This window comes from Solanum stenotomum, chromosome 3, assembly GCF_019186545.1.
Source record: "Solanum stenotomum isolate F172 chromosome 3, ASM1918654v1, whole genome shotgun sequence".
Lineage (NCBI taxonomy): Eukaryota > Viridiplantae > Streptophyta > Magnoliopsida > Solanales > Solanaceae > Solanum > Solanum stenotomum.
The window spans coordinates 29,380,127-29,395,758 of NC_064284.1; the positions used below are offsets into that span (position 1 = coordinate 29,380,127).

Consider the following 15,632-nt stretch of genomic DNA (forward strand, 5'->3'; position numbering starts at 1 on the left):
TGTCAGTACGAGCAGTATTTAAATCAGCAATATACATGTTCTTACATCTCTTTTCTGTCAAGATCATCACCCGAGAGAGCAAATTTGTGACACACATTTATCTGATAAGAACTTTAACTCAATTTTCTTTATCACAAATCTGTGAAACACTTAGAAGATTGTACTTCAACCCATTGACATAGTACACAAGTGTTCCACAGACTTTTAAGTCCTGCCTACACCAAAACGGTACCATTTCTTGCCGTTGCCAAAAGAGACACCTCCACCTTGAAGTGTCTTGAAAGAGAGGAAGTTTTTTAGTTTTCTCAGTCATGTGCTTTGAGCATCCACCGTTCATAAACCAACACTTACTGATGCTACCTCCTTTCACTTGCATAACGGAGTTCCAGTAAGCAGATAACGGAGTGATATGAAAATCTTTTGTCCAGTGAGGCAAACTAATTTTCTTCAACTTAGACCATAAGCCATACCAGGTCCCTTCTTCTGTCTGTTCCTCTGTGTGGAATAGTTTGAGGAACTTTCTTGAGACATTTTTCAAGCTGGACAGTCCTTCTTCAGATGACCATTACGACCACAATGAAAACACAACAGATTATTAGAGACAGATACATATTTGCTATAAGGATTATAAAAAGGATTTATGTACAAGCTTCCTAAACCCTTTCCATCATTTTGACCCTGACTGGTAAGATTGGCCAGCAATTTTGAAGAATTAGTCCATTTGAGAGAATTTTTTAGTTCTTCTTTGAGATGGACCAGGTCTCTCTCCAACTGATCATTTCTCTCCAATGCCAATGCAAGTTTTGTTTCAGCAGTATATATTCAAGCTATTTTCTAGCTCGATTTGCAAGATGCTAGCCTCTCCCTTTCCTCTGCCACATTTCTCACTTAACATCTTTAATTTTTCCCTGAGTTCTAGGTTTTCAGTTTCCAGAACTATTAATTGTTCTTTCACAACAGGCATATGGTCCACCAAGGTAACCTTTTCTTCATGAAAGATATCTAGCCTGTTGTACATCAAGTCCTTTTCAGTTGTAAACTCAGTGATAGAGTCAATCAAAACAACTGCTAGACTTCTCAACTTCTTAACAGAGTAAACATGCAAGTTTTGTTTAAGATCAGAAAAGGTTACCTCTTCTTCAGCTTCTTCATCATTAGATTTTGCCATAAAAGCAAACATGGCATCAGATACATCTTCATCATCTTTGATTGCAAGCATGGATGCATCTTCAGAATGTTCTGACTCTTCTGAGTCACTTGAGGAATCACCCCAGACAGCAGCCTTCTTCACTACATTGTCAGTAACACCAACTTTTCTTCCTTTCTTATCAGGGATCGGGTCCCTTCTCTTGTTTTTTCCTTTGAGAGTGAAACTTTCCTTTCTTCTGTCCATCTCATGAACTTGAAGATGTTCAAATATAGCATTCAATGACAGTACTTCAGGATCCCCTGCCTCATAGACAATATCAAGTTCATCAGTCTAAGATCTGGGAAGAATCTCCAATATCTTAGTAACCTGCTTCCACACAGTGACAGGTTCTTCTAGGAACATGAGCTCATTTGTAATGGTGGAGAATCTAGTACGCATTTCGTAAATAGATTCACCTTCTTCCAAGGTGAAGCTTTCAAATTGAGTAGTTAAGAGATCTAACTTAGATTTCTTTGTTTGCTCAGTACCTTCATACACTATTCTCAAGCGATTGCAGATTTCCTTGGCTGATTCACAAGATGAAATCAGATCATATTCATTTGCTCCGATTCCACACATTAAGAGCTTCCTAACTTTGTGATTTTTCTCAACTTCCCTTTTGTCAAAGTCATTATATTGTTGTCGGGTTTTGAGAACAACCCTTGTGACATCCCCATCTTTTACTTCTATAGTTAACACATAGGACCCTTACATATAACATCGCACATCTCACAATCCTCACCCATTATATAGTCAAACATGCAATTTTTCCACCACCAATAGTACTGACCATCAACAGAGGTGGCTTCATTTTGGAGACTGACCTTCTTGCAAGCTTAGTGGAGCAGCCATTTTTCGCAGGAATCTCTCTCTTGGTGTTAACCAGATAGAGAGCCCAGACTCTGATACCAATTATTGGAATGTATGTGTCCACTATCAGTCAATGGACCAGGTCCTTTGACTCAGCAAGAACAGTAACTGAAATAAAAGTGCAAAAAATAAAAAGCTCAAAGTAAATCAAGCACAAGGATTTTACGTGGAAACCCCCTTGCTCAAGGGCGGTGAAAACCACGACCTATACTCACATGATTTCAACCCAAACTCTATTTCACTCAAACGGATCAATGATTCAGATTACAGATTCTTGTAACCTAGGAATTTACCTCTAAATCCCTTCCCCCTCAATTTAGCAACTCTACTACAAAGAAAGAACTAAGCAATAACTCTATTGCCCACTCTAGATGATTTAAACTTCAACTAAGAAACAACTTTGTTGCCCACTAAACAACCTAACTCTAGATGATTTAGACTTCAACTAAGCAACAATAATGTTGCCCACTAAATCAATCAACTCTAACTGATTTAGACTTTTCTCTTGAAATGAACAAAGATCTAATTCCTTTATAGCTTAGGAATAGATTTACAATTTAAGCACATAAAGACACAAAGCTCTAAATACAACAAGATGCTTCAGCACTCCATCAAGTCCCTTGTTGATATGAGCAGTGTTCTTCCTTGAAGATGGCCTTCTCTTTTCAAACTTATGAATTTTCAGAGAAAATCCAAGTTTTTGTTTGTCAAATCTTTGTTTGTGTTTTGTGTTAAGAGATTATATTAAATGAACACAAAACTCTTGAGACGACCCCATTGGCTGAGAGCCTGCTTCTCTAAAAGGACGTGCACCAACCACGTCAGAGGTGACAACTTTTCTGACAACTGTCTTGTCGTCCTTTTCACATACGCAGTCTTGCAGGGACCAGATCCCTTGCAATGTTCTTTGTGAGTTCTTGAGAAGACTTGTTAACTCTCTTTCTCTTTTGAATGAATGAATCTTCTTGTTGTTTGACATTTTGATTATATCGACCAAAAAGAATTATTGTCCATTGGACAAACAACCTCGTCCGTTTCTATTGGTGAAGTACGCTGACGACTTCACCAACCCACTGACAGGATAGCTTTGCACCATTATTATAAATCTAGACGAGAGAACTCTGCCAAGGACCGGGTCCCTGCATTTGTGAGTCCATGAAACAGACAGTCTCATCCGCTCTTCTTATTGGTGCAGTACACTGTACTTTTCACCTACCACCTGACATGACAACTTTACAGTTGTACTCCATTTGAATTTGGACGAGAGCACTCTGCCAGGGACCAGGTCCCTGCATTTGTGAGGATCATCAAAACACCTAGAATATAACATTTTCCCCTTTTTTATGATAACACACAAATATTCCTCACACTGAGTTTATTCATTCATCTGTCATGTCGTCAGTCCCAACAACAAGTATTTGGTCCTTTGTTAGATCCCTAAGTCTGTTAAATCATCAAAACTTAATATCAGCTCCAAAATAACAGGTACCATCAGGCAAGTGACTGATAAGAGGGCCCGTGTTGTCCAACTATCAAACCAAAAAGATATATTTCCTTTCTCGGTAATCATATCAGTTTTTGTTCGACTTCTAGCTTTATGTCTCACATTGCCTTCCAGTTGTGAGATTGACCTGGCCTCCTATGCTTCATTAAGGGTTGAGTCGATTGACAGTATTTTTCAATCATAAAATCCTTACATAATGAGGCACCCGTTCTGAGATTCCACCATGTTTTAGCTGTAAAAGCCTTACATATATCCTTTAATCTTCTAAATTGTGCTCCACCCTCTTGGTATGGGTAACACATGGCTTCCCAAGAAACCTAATGGTGTTTATCATTACCATAATATCCTCTCCAAAAACAATTAGAGAGTATTTTCTCAACTTGTGTACGCACTCCNTGTCAAAGTCATTATATTGCTGTCAGGTTTTGAGAACAACCCTTGTGACATCCCCATCTTTTACTTCTATAATTAACACATAGGACCCTCACAAATAACATCCCACATCTCACAATCCTCACCTATTATATAGTCAAACATGCAATTTTTCCACCACTAACAGTACTGCCCATCAAACAGAGGTGGCTTCATTTTGGAGACCGACCTTCTTGCAAGCTTAGTGGAGCAGCCATTCTTCGTAGGAATCTCTCTCTTGGAATTAACCAGATAGAGAGCCCAGACTCTGATACCAATTATTGGATTATATGTGTCCACTATCAGTCAATGGACCAGGTCCTTTGACTCAGCAAGAATAGTAACTGAAATAAAAATGCGAAAAATAAATAGCTCAAAGTAAATCAAGCACAAAGATTTTACGTGAAAACCCCCTTGCTCAAGGGCAGTGAAAACCACGACCTATACTCACATGATTTCAACCCAAACTTCATTTCACTCAAACGGAGCAATGATTCAGATTACAGATTCTTGTAACCTAGGAATTTACCTCCAAATCCCTTCCCCCTCAATGTAGCAACTCTACTACAAAGAAAGAACTAAGCAATAACTCTATTGCCCACTCTAGATGATTTAAACTTCAACTAAGAAACAACTTTGTTGCCCACTAAACAACCTAACTCTAGATGATTTAGACTTCAACTAAGCAACAATAATGTTGCCCACTAAATCAATCAACTCTAACTGATTTAGACTTTTCTCTTGAAATGAACAAAGATCTAATTCCTTTATAGCTTAGGAATAAATTTACAATTTAAGCACATAAAGACACAAAGCTCTAAATACAACAAGATGCTTCAGCACTCCATCAGGTCCCTTGTTGATATGAGCAGTGTTCTTTCTTGAAGATGGCCTTCTCTTTTCAAACTTGTGAATTTTCAGAGAAAATCCAAGCTTTTGTTTGTCAAATCTTTGTTTGTGTTTTGTGTTAAGAGATTATATTAAATGAACACAAAACTCTTAAGACGACCCCATTGGTTGAGAGTCTGCTTCTCTAAAAGGACGTGCACCAACCACATCAGAGGTGACAACTTTTCTGACAGCTGTCTTGTCGTCCTTTTCACATACGCAGTCTTGTAGGGACCAGGTCCCTTGCAATGTTCTTTGTGAGTTCTTGAGAAGACTTGCTAACTCTCTTTCTCTTTTGAATGAATGAATCTTCTTGTTGTTTGACATTTTGATTATATCGACCAAAAAGAATTATTGTCCATTGGACAAACAACTTCGTCCGTTTCTATTGGTGAAGTATGCTGATGACTTCACCAACTCGCTGACAGGATAGCTTTGCACCATTATTATAAATCTAGACGAGAGAACTCTACCAAGGACCGGGTCCCTGCATTTGTGAGCCCATGAAACAGACAGTCTCGTTCGCTCTTCTTATTGGTGTAGTACACTGTACTTTTCACCGACCACCTGACATGACAACTTTACAGTTGTACTCCATTTGAATTTGGACGAGAGCACTCTGCCAGGGACCAGGTCCCTGCATTTGTGAGGATCATCAAAACACCTAGAATATAACATTTTTCCCTTTTTGATGATAACACACAAATATTCCTCACACAGAGTTTATTCATTCATTTGTCATGTCGTCCCAATAGCAAGTATTTGGTCCTTTGTTAGATCCCTAAGTCTGTTAAATCATCAAAACTTAACATCAGCTCTAAAATAACAGGTACCATCAGGCAAGTGACTGATAAGAGGGCCCGTGTTTGTCCAATTATCAAACCAAAAAGATATATTTCCTTTTCTCGGTAATCATATCAGTTTTTGTTCGACTTCTAGCTTTATATCTCACATTGCCTTCTAGTTGTGAGATTGACCTGGCCTCCTATGCTTCATTAAGGGATGAGTCGATTGACAGTATTTTTCAATCATAAAATCCTTACATAATGAGGCACCCGTTCTGAGATTCCACCATGTTTTAGCTGTAAAAGCCTTACATATATCCTTTAATCTTCTAAATTGTGCTCCACCCTCTTGGTATGGGTAACACATGGCTTCCCAAGAAACCTAATGGTGTTTATCATTACCATAATATCCTCTCCAAAAACAATTAGAGAGTATTTTCTCAACTTGTGTACGCACTCCTTTTGGTGAATGTATGGTGGCTAGTAAATGCAAGGGAATGGCTTGCAATACATGCTTGAAAGTATTGCTTTTCCACCTGTAGATAGAAATTTTTGTTTGCCAGCCTTTAGTCATGTTTGTAATACTCTCAATAAGTTCTGAGTAGTGAGATATCCTTGTCCTCCCCGTGAACAAAGGACATCCCAAGTATCTTATTGGAAAAACTTTTTTTGCATCCCTGTGAGCCTTGACAATCTTGCGGCAATTCTTGGTTTTACCCCATCTGTTAGCAAATAATAACTTTTGGCTTTATTTATTTTCTGTCCTGAGATTCCTTCATATGCAACCAAAGTGTTCATTACAAGCTTTATTGTCTTCTTGCAACCATTAAAGAATAAAACTATGTCATCCACTAAGGCAAGATGGTTCACCTATGGGCCTTGGCGAGACATGTGGGAACCTATGAGGCCTCTTGTATTGTGCACTCTATTAAGCATGCTTGATAGTAGCTCGACACATATTGTAAAAATAGAGAGGGAGAGATGGGATTTCCTTGTCTCGGGTCATTTTTTTACTTGAAGAAACCACGCCTCTATCCGTTTACTATAATTGAATACCAGTTATTGGAGATGTGTTTAATTTATATATCATATCTATCCACTTTTATGCAAATCCCAACTTTCGCATTGCGCTACATGGATAGGGCCACGCTACGTACTCTATCATAAGCCTTGGTCATATCAAGTTTCATTATCACATTCCCCTCTTTTATTGATTTTCTTATGTCTCTCAGAATCTCTTGTGCTGGCAAGATGTTCTCCGATATAGCTCTACCTTTGATGAACCCTGACTGATAGCTAGAGATAATTTTAGGAAGCAGCTGAGCCAATCTAGCATTAAGGATCTTAGCAAAGATTTCCTTCCCTCCACACTCTTGCATCATCTTGAATTCTCTTGATATTCAGCCTATTTCTTCTTCCTTAATAACACTGTGAAAGTAGGCCGTGTTTTTGTCGCCATCCTTAAGCCACTTAGCCTTTGCCTTCTGTCTTAGCTCCGAGTCTTGAAGTTTGAGGTACTATATATATTCTGCCTTGGTTCTGTTTAGTTCAACTCTTTTATTTGCTGACTGTTTAGTTCAACTCTTTTATTTGCTGACTGTTTAGTTCAACTCTTTTGTTTGCTGAGTTGTCACGAACCATTTCACTTTCCAAATTGGCAATTTTGGTCTCCAGCCTCTTTGGTTCTTCATATATAAATGTCGCCAAATGCTTCTCTTGACCAACAACTTAGCCTTTTGCAAACCTTCTTATTTTCTTGGTGTAGTATCCACATCGCATTTCCATAAACTGGTTCTTGCCACACTGGGATGAAATCATCATGCTCAACCCAAAATTCCAAGAATTTGAAGCATCTTGGTCCAGTGTTTACTCTTGACTTCAGTGTGATCAACAACGTAACGGGGCATGGTCAGATGAAGTCTTGACAAGGTGTTCTACTAAAGTAGCATCATAAACATCTGCCCATTTAGCTTTTACTAACAACCTATCCAATCTCTTCTATATATATCGTTTTAGGGAAGCCTCTGTTGTCACACCACGTGAGTTTTTCTCCTGAGAATCCCACATCGATCTTCTAACCCACAATCATCTAAACAGGATTGAAATTCAATACTCTTATCAAATCTGTAAGGTCTGCCTCCAAAATTTTCATGTGCGTCAAGTATAACATTGACATCACCTACTACGTCCCATGAACCTAAAATTTTGGTCTCCCAAGCTCTCAACTCTTCCCATAGATCCCTTCTTAATTGTGGTGCATGTACTTTTAGCGTATACCATTGTCAAGTTTGTGCGAAGTTTACCTTGCAAGTGACTTGTTGTTTTGAATCTTCCAAGATATCTATGACCCAATCCGAGGACCAAAATAACCATATCTGTTATTGCAATTGCAGTAGCAATGTTGTAAGCCAAGCTTGTGTCTGTACCTTTCAATCTTTGCAGAACTAACCATAGGTTCCTGTAAAGCTATAAAGGGGAATTTGTATTTGTTATGTAGTAGTTTCAGCCTCTCAAAAGATTATTTAAAATAAAATTTAAAAAAAATCTTACGTACAAAAAAATATTTAGGAAGAGAACTTTTTTTCCCAATATTTATGGACAAGATAATATGTTGCTAAAATAATGAGATTATAATAATTTTTAATACTTAATATTTATTAATTAAATCATGGTTAGAGATTTAATTTGGAAAATAAAATCTTAACCATTTATTTTAACCTATGTCATGTGTCATTAATCCAAATAGAAACTTGAGGAAAATGGAGAGGAATTGGATCCTTAGATAGGATATGTTATCTATTGCCATCGACAAAAGTATTTGATAGTAAAAATTATATCTTTTTCACTAACAATATATATTACACGTATATTAGGTAAAAATTAAATGAAGATATTGAGGTAAAACAATATCTCACACCACACGTAAATAAACCATTATAAATTGTGGCATGCATTAACAAGACGAAAATCACAAATATAACAACAACAAATTAAAGTGAACAAAAAGAAAATTACTATGCTTTCCTCATCATATCAATATCACTTTGAATTATGTGTTAAATAAATTATTCATGAAGTACTAATTATTTATCTTCTCTTAGAGTACTATAAATTAATTAGACATATTTCACTATCATATATACTATTATTATCAATATTTTTAAAATAAGTACATATATATCTCACCACTAACTAAGAATTTCCTGCCATGTATTGAGAAAGATACACATAGCTACATGTATTATCCTACCAAATACACTAAATAGAGAGAGAGGCGAGTGAGATAGAGAGGGATCAAGGTGAGAGAGATTTTATTATGTATCCCAGATATATGTGAATTACACTAGATACACACTAGATACATGTATCTGGTGTGATTCACATGTATCCTAATTATGCATAAGAGAGTAACGAGTAAGATGGGAGAGAGGCGAACAAGATTTGTTATATATCCCAGATACATATGAATCTACTTGTATGCAATGTATCTAGAATAAATTTGACCTCATGTATTCAGAGATATATGTATCTAGACATATCTGAACATATCTAGACGCACCAAAATTTGATAAATTATGTAATAGTGCAAACTAGAATGTGTCTTAGTAATTAACTCCTAAACTAGTGAAATTTATGTAAGTTTCTCTTCAATTAAATTGTATAACATATTTAGTGGAATGAAATTCAATGATATTTAAGTACGAGATAATTATGTTGCTCAGATAACAAACGGCATGAGATCAACTTAAAATATTTCTTAAAACCCTTTTCACAATATATATTGTTGATGTAACACCTATTTAAGGTATAAATTAAAAAGTAAAAAGAAAGATTTTTTAATTTTATTTTTGACAAAAGGGAGACGTACTCTTTATTTGGGAAAATTGTCATAATAGCAAATATTTAAATCAAATTAAATGATATAGCAATTGGTTCATTTAATTCTGATTCGCAGTAAATATGTTTTGCTTTTCTTGCCATTTGGCTATTCTTGTCGTTCGGCAGAACTTATGTATTTTTATACATATACAATTGACAAGCCTTACACTGAGAATGTATACATATACAAACACAATTTTCTTAGGCACATACGAATTAGCATCCGATTTGTACAAATCGCGGCGATTTATACAAATCAGATGCTCCATAGCAAACATAATATGACTATGAAGCACAAATGAAAAATTGTATCTATAGAGCGCTAATATGATTATTATATCTGTTATTCCTAAAATTTACTCTTTATTTGCATGCAAAACATTGGGTGAGAATAAATTTCTTAATGGCTTGATACACCCACCCTACCCCTAGGAACAATCAACATTTGCAATTTAATTGAAGAATTGTATAATGACTTCTTTTTTTTAAATTACTTTGCAAATGCTTATAATAAAACCAAGAATTACGTAGAAGCTCTATAACCCAAACGCAAACGCAACGAATTAAATGGTGTTTATTTTGTGTCAAACAAAATGCATGTCTACCAATGGCAATGTGAAACATTGTTACTTAGGAAAATTAATTAACTTCCTTCCTTCTAATAGTATATATGCTTTGTTTAAACCGAAAAATAAAACGTAAACTTCTACCCTTTCTCCTAACATTATTCGTAGCTCCAAATAAAGAGCAACATTTAATTAAGTTAATAATACTAGATATGTACAAACACACATTATGCATTTATTAGCTTAGTATAAATATTGGGTATGTTAAGTTTTTACATACATCAACAGTGTAAAGAAACTTACTCTATCCTATTACCTAAAGGATATTATAGATAAATTCAATTAGAGTTTAAGTTCATACATGGGTTAGAGTAAAAAAACAATTACACTATTAGGTTATAAAAAGGATATTTCTAGGAAAATCTCCTTGATATAAATATGAAATTTGAATTCATAAATATTAAAATATGTTACTTACTGCAGCAAAATGGGTATTTTGACCTAACAATACAGGATTTTGCCCATATTCTCATATTCTCAGATACATGTAAATCTACTTAGATATAATGTATCTAAAACAAATTTAATCTTATGTATTTTGAGATATATGTATCTAGACGTATTCAGACGTTATAGACTCTCTTAGTTGTTTTATGAATTTTACCCCTTTTTCTGATTTTCTAATTTGAAAATGAAAATTATTTACACTAATAAAATACATTAGGTTATAAACTCAATTGACTATAATAAGTGAGATTAGTAATTAACCTAAAAAATAAAACACGTTATCTACCATGATATATTAGGTTAAAGTTAAATGAAATAGTTGATGTAAAACAATATCACACATAAATAAATCACTATAAATTGTGTCATGTATTAACAAGGCGAAAACCACAAGCTTAACAACAACAAATTAAAGTTACCAAAATTAATCACTATGTCTTCCTCATCACATCATCACTTCGTCCTTTGCCTCTTCCTACTTAGTTTTTTATTTGTAAATTCACAAAGCTCCTATGATGCTTTTGTTGTGATCTTAAAAAATGAAACTCCAAGTATGGTTACAAACGAATGTTGCATTAATGAAATATATCCTGTTGAAGGTGAGATCTCGATAAAACCAGGAGGGGCTGTTAACATCACCACAACCAGTGGCGGATCCAAGATTTTCGTTCAGGGGGTTTCGAAAAATAAAAGTATAAATGCTATATAAGCCAACAAAACAAAATTTCAAGGAAGTAGTAGTATATAATTTTAGTGGCGGACCCTTGAATTTTGTTGGGTTTAAAACCACACTTTAGCATATTTTATTTTTTAAAAAACTAAAAAAAAAACGTGAAAAACGGAACTAAAACTAAAAAAGAAAAAAATAAAACTGAAAAATAAACAAATTAAACGGTAACACAGGAGTTTGACCCTTGACATGAAACTTAATTTCAAAGGGACTTGCCACTAGGCTATCAATTTCTCCTCGTCATTAAAGGGGTTCAAAATATATATATATATATATATTCATATAAATACAAAAGATTACCTTATATATACAGTGTAATTTTTTGTCGAGGGGGTTCGGGTGAACCCCTGGAACCCACTTGGGTCCGCCCCTGACCACAACTATTGTTTATGGAGAAAACACACTTGTATGTGTCTTTGTATTAGGGGAAAACACGGATTATACAAGTTGTTTGATTTGAATGAAACAAGTATTTGTCACATTCCTAGTGAAGAATGTCTATGGAAAATACAGGAAGATGGACTATGTATGTTCTCCAAAGGTAGATGTGTGATGTTCGGATGGCAAAGTAGCTTATCGTTAAGACATATTGTAAGTGAATCAATTCGATATAATAGTGAACCAACAAAATATATTGCAAGTGATGAACACAACATTTAGAGGAGAATTCCTTATTGAATAATGATGAAATTGTAGCATGATATATCATGATTTGAAGTTTTATGAAATTAATGAGAAAAAGTTATGAATCTAGTATAATAACTTGTTATTTTGTTCATTCTTCTAAAGTTAAATATGCCTTGAACTTTATTCTCAATGAGTAAAGTATTTCAAATTCTCATTGGGTTAAATGAAAGGCATATGTGGTTTATTTTGAATAGTTCAAGAGTAATTTTGGTCTTTTCTTGTTAAAAATAAAAAAATCAACCTTAAATTTAATTCAATCCAAAATCTACCTCCATATTTTACTTAAAATATAATGGAGAAAAAGAAAACTTGTATAATGACTATTTTTCAATTACTTTGCAAATGCTAATAAAATTAAGAAGCGGAAGCATTCAAACCCAAATGCAAACGCAATTAAATTGTGTTTATTTTTTAAAAAAGAAATTAACTGCACATCTACCAATGTGAAACATTGTTTATTAGGAAAATCAGTTAATTTACTTACTTCTAATGATTTGCACAAGAAAAGGTAAATTTCTACCACTTATCCTAGCATAATTCGTACTAGATCTAAATAAAGGGCAACATTTAGTTAAGCCAATATGGATGACTAGTAAAATTGTTTATTTCTTTTAAAGAGTTTGACTAATATACATACATTAATGATAAATATTTATCTAGATGTTTATCTTAAATTACGTAAATTTATCATAGTTAGTTATTTAATAAGGTAAAAGTGCATGTTAGTTAACCATAGTTAAGTTCTAAAAATCTTCGTACAAATACACATTATGCGTATATCAGCGTTATTGACTTAATATAAATCTTGGATATGGATCTGCCGAACTATCGATAGGTTTTTATATTACCACACATTAAATTATAATAGATAAAAATTTAAGTAGAGTTTAAGTCTATACTGATAGCCTCATATAATCGATTACTTTTGATAATGAAATACTTATCTCATATGTTGATAAATCGCAAGCAAGTAATTTTAAAAAAAAGGACGTCAAAGTACTACCATAAAGGAAGAAATCAATATGCACTTACTGAACAACACAAGAAAGGAAAGCCACCATTCAAGGGATACAAAATCAAGGTTACCACAATCCTAGTGTTTGACTAGAATCTGGAAGATAGAAAATCAAATTAGCAAAATATCAAGATCACACGAATATCTTCAAGAGAAGGAAGAGAATCAAGATTACAAGTGTTTTATTTAAAAATAGACTAAGACTGGTTTAGAGTCGCCACTTAATTTTAAAGAAAAATCAAGAAAACTATTTTTTCAATAGATTAAAACAGAGAATCAATTGAAAATATAAGGCAGTTCGGGGGTTCATATTAGTGTTCTAGGAAGGGTGTGAAAGCACCTAGAACACCCGCTAATGCGGTTATCCGATGATTAATTATTTGGCTAAAATAGATTAACTTAACTTAAATTGCAAATTTGAACTATTTTATAGTTAGAACTATTTTAAAGGGGAGATATTTAAATATTATCTAAGTGAACTATCTTGCAAAATTATTTCTTTAAATCTTGTTAAGAACTAACTGGTTTAGTTAAACTGTTAAATCAAAATGGGCGTCTTTCGGGGATTTTAATTTTTCGACCTTGAGATTAGCGGCAAATATTTAACAAGCACACAAACACAATAAAGCAAAGAGGGAAAGAGATTTGGGCCCAAATCTGGTTTTCCTGTTCGCCTGGGCCAGTATTTGGGTCCATTTTTGTTTTGGCCTTTTAGCCCATTTGAGTCACTTGCACCTGTCCTAAACCAACATGAAAATAAAATATTCTTTGGGTCTTAGGCTCAATTTTTCACTTGTCCTAAGAACTAACAAGTAATAGCAAAAGTGGGCTTAGGCCCAAAAATAACAGAATACAATTCCCAGAATTAAGAGTGAGCCTTTGGCCCAATCTTTTCAATTCTCGTCTGCTTCGAATTCTTTCAACTCCGGGACCTGTACGTCGATTTTCAATGGCCGGTTGACTCGATAAAGGAATTTTTGGGACCTTCGTGGCCCTTTCGAAATTGCGAAGATAGAGTCCGTGAGGACTTGGACAAATTTCACATGCAAAGTGAGGAACAAAGTGCGAAATTAGCATTTTTGAGAAAATAAATAAAGTGGTAAGATAAAGTAAAAAAATAAATGACAGATGCATGTCAAAACATTAACAATGCAAAACTTAAACAATAATCTAAAGGGTAGACTGATGAAGGACACGTATTTTCTTATCTATAATAATAGATAGTAATGGGGCAAAAAGTCAAAGGGAAATTAATATTCCTAATAAACAAAGAGACCAAATTCACTGCCTTTGAACTACTAATATTAGACATGCTAGTTTAATTAAGTAATAATTTATTTTTATTTTTTTGAACAATATGAAGAGTAGCAGTGACATGATTTAGGAAAATAAATAACACAAGACTAAATTAAATGAACAAAACGAACGGATCTCGATGGACTATCAAATGCGGAAAACAATCAACTAGTTATCAAATGTCGTTAGAGAATAATCCAAGTAAACTATATTATATTAACTCAAATTTTGGGGAAAAAGAATAGTTAAACCAACAACATGTAATTAGCATTCAACTACTTAAACTAGTTAAGACAATGAAATCCTTCATTTAGACAGACTAATCACGAATAAACCACATTTTTTTATTACACCGAATTAGTATTTGAACAACCACGCCAACCAACATGATTTAAACTCAAACCGAGCAATCTGATCGAAGTATTTGGATGCTAAATCAGGATAGGATATATTTGGGGTCACTAGCATGGATCTCTTGAAAACAGAAGAAAAACAAAGATAAATGGTGCATGCTAAAGAAGCTTATACTTAAAACGGTAAATGACAAGTATTTTCGGCTCAAAGATGGACAATTATGAGGACATGACTTGATTCAAGTAAATCACATTCGGCAGGAAGACAACCAAAGACAATCAAGAAATAGAGAAAACCAAGCGATAAGAATGCGATCACACCACATATACTTAACCATATAGGTCAACCCTTAAAACTTTAACCTATAAAAAGAGCAACCTCAAACAGTGACGACCCCAGATATAGCATAATTGATGTTTAACACGACATTGGGATTTGGAACGTATGCATGTACGTATTGCTGTTAGTTTGAATTTGGAAGAATTGGTGGGCCAGGGGTTAATTAAATTGGGCTTGGATAAATCTGGAAATTATTTGGGTTGCTGGGTTTAAAGGAGGTTAAAAGGGTTAGATTAGGAATGGTTAAATGGGTTTAGATTATAGCCAATTGAATTAAGCCATTTCGAATTTAATTAATAAAATTAGCTAAAACTCAATTAAGATAAATTAATATTAATTAATTAACAAACTTCTTAATCTTAACGAAATAAAATAATCAATTTAATTATAAACTAAATGATTTTAAGATATAAACTATTATCTAACTAAACTACTTTTAATAGAATATTTAAAATAAAATCTTTTCGAGATGATTTCCAAATATTTATAAAATATACTAATTATAGATATATAAAATTACATGAAATATATATTATTTATAAATTATGAAAATAGACCAAAATCACTTAAGATGACTTTGCAAAGTATTTGAATTTTATAAAACTAATTATT

At 34.0% G+C, this 15,632-nt stretch overlaps 1 protein-coding gene across 1 annotated transcript in view; it reads left to right on the forward strand.

Annotated features, from left to right (window-relative positions):
* Positions 1-5,585: 5,585 nt before the first annotated feature.
* Positions 5,586-15,632, forward strand: part of LOC125857508 (malate dehydrogenase [NADP], chloroplastic) — a 1,084,261-nt gene continuing 1,074,214 nt past the window's right edge. Inside the window, exon 1 of the mRNA XM_049537112.1 lies at positions 5,586-5,591. The gene's annotated coding sequence lies outside the window, so the exon portion shown is untranslated. The remainder of the gene's footprint in view (positions 5,592-15,632) is intronic.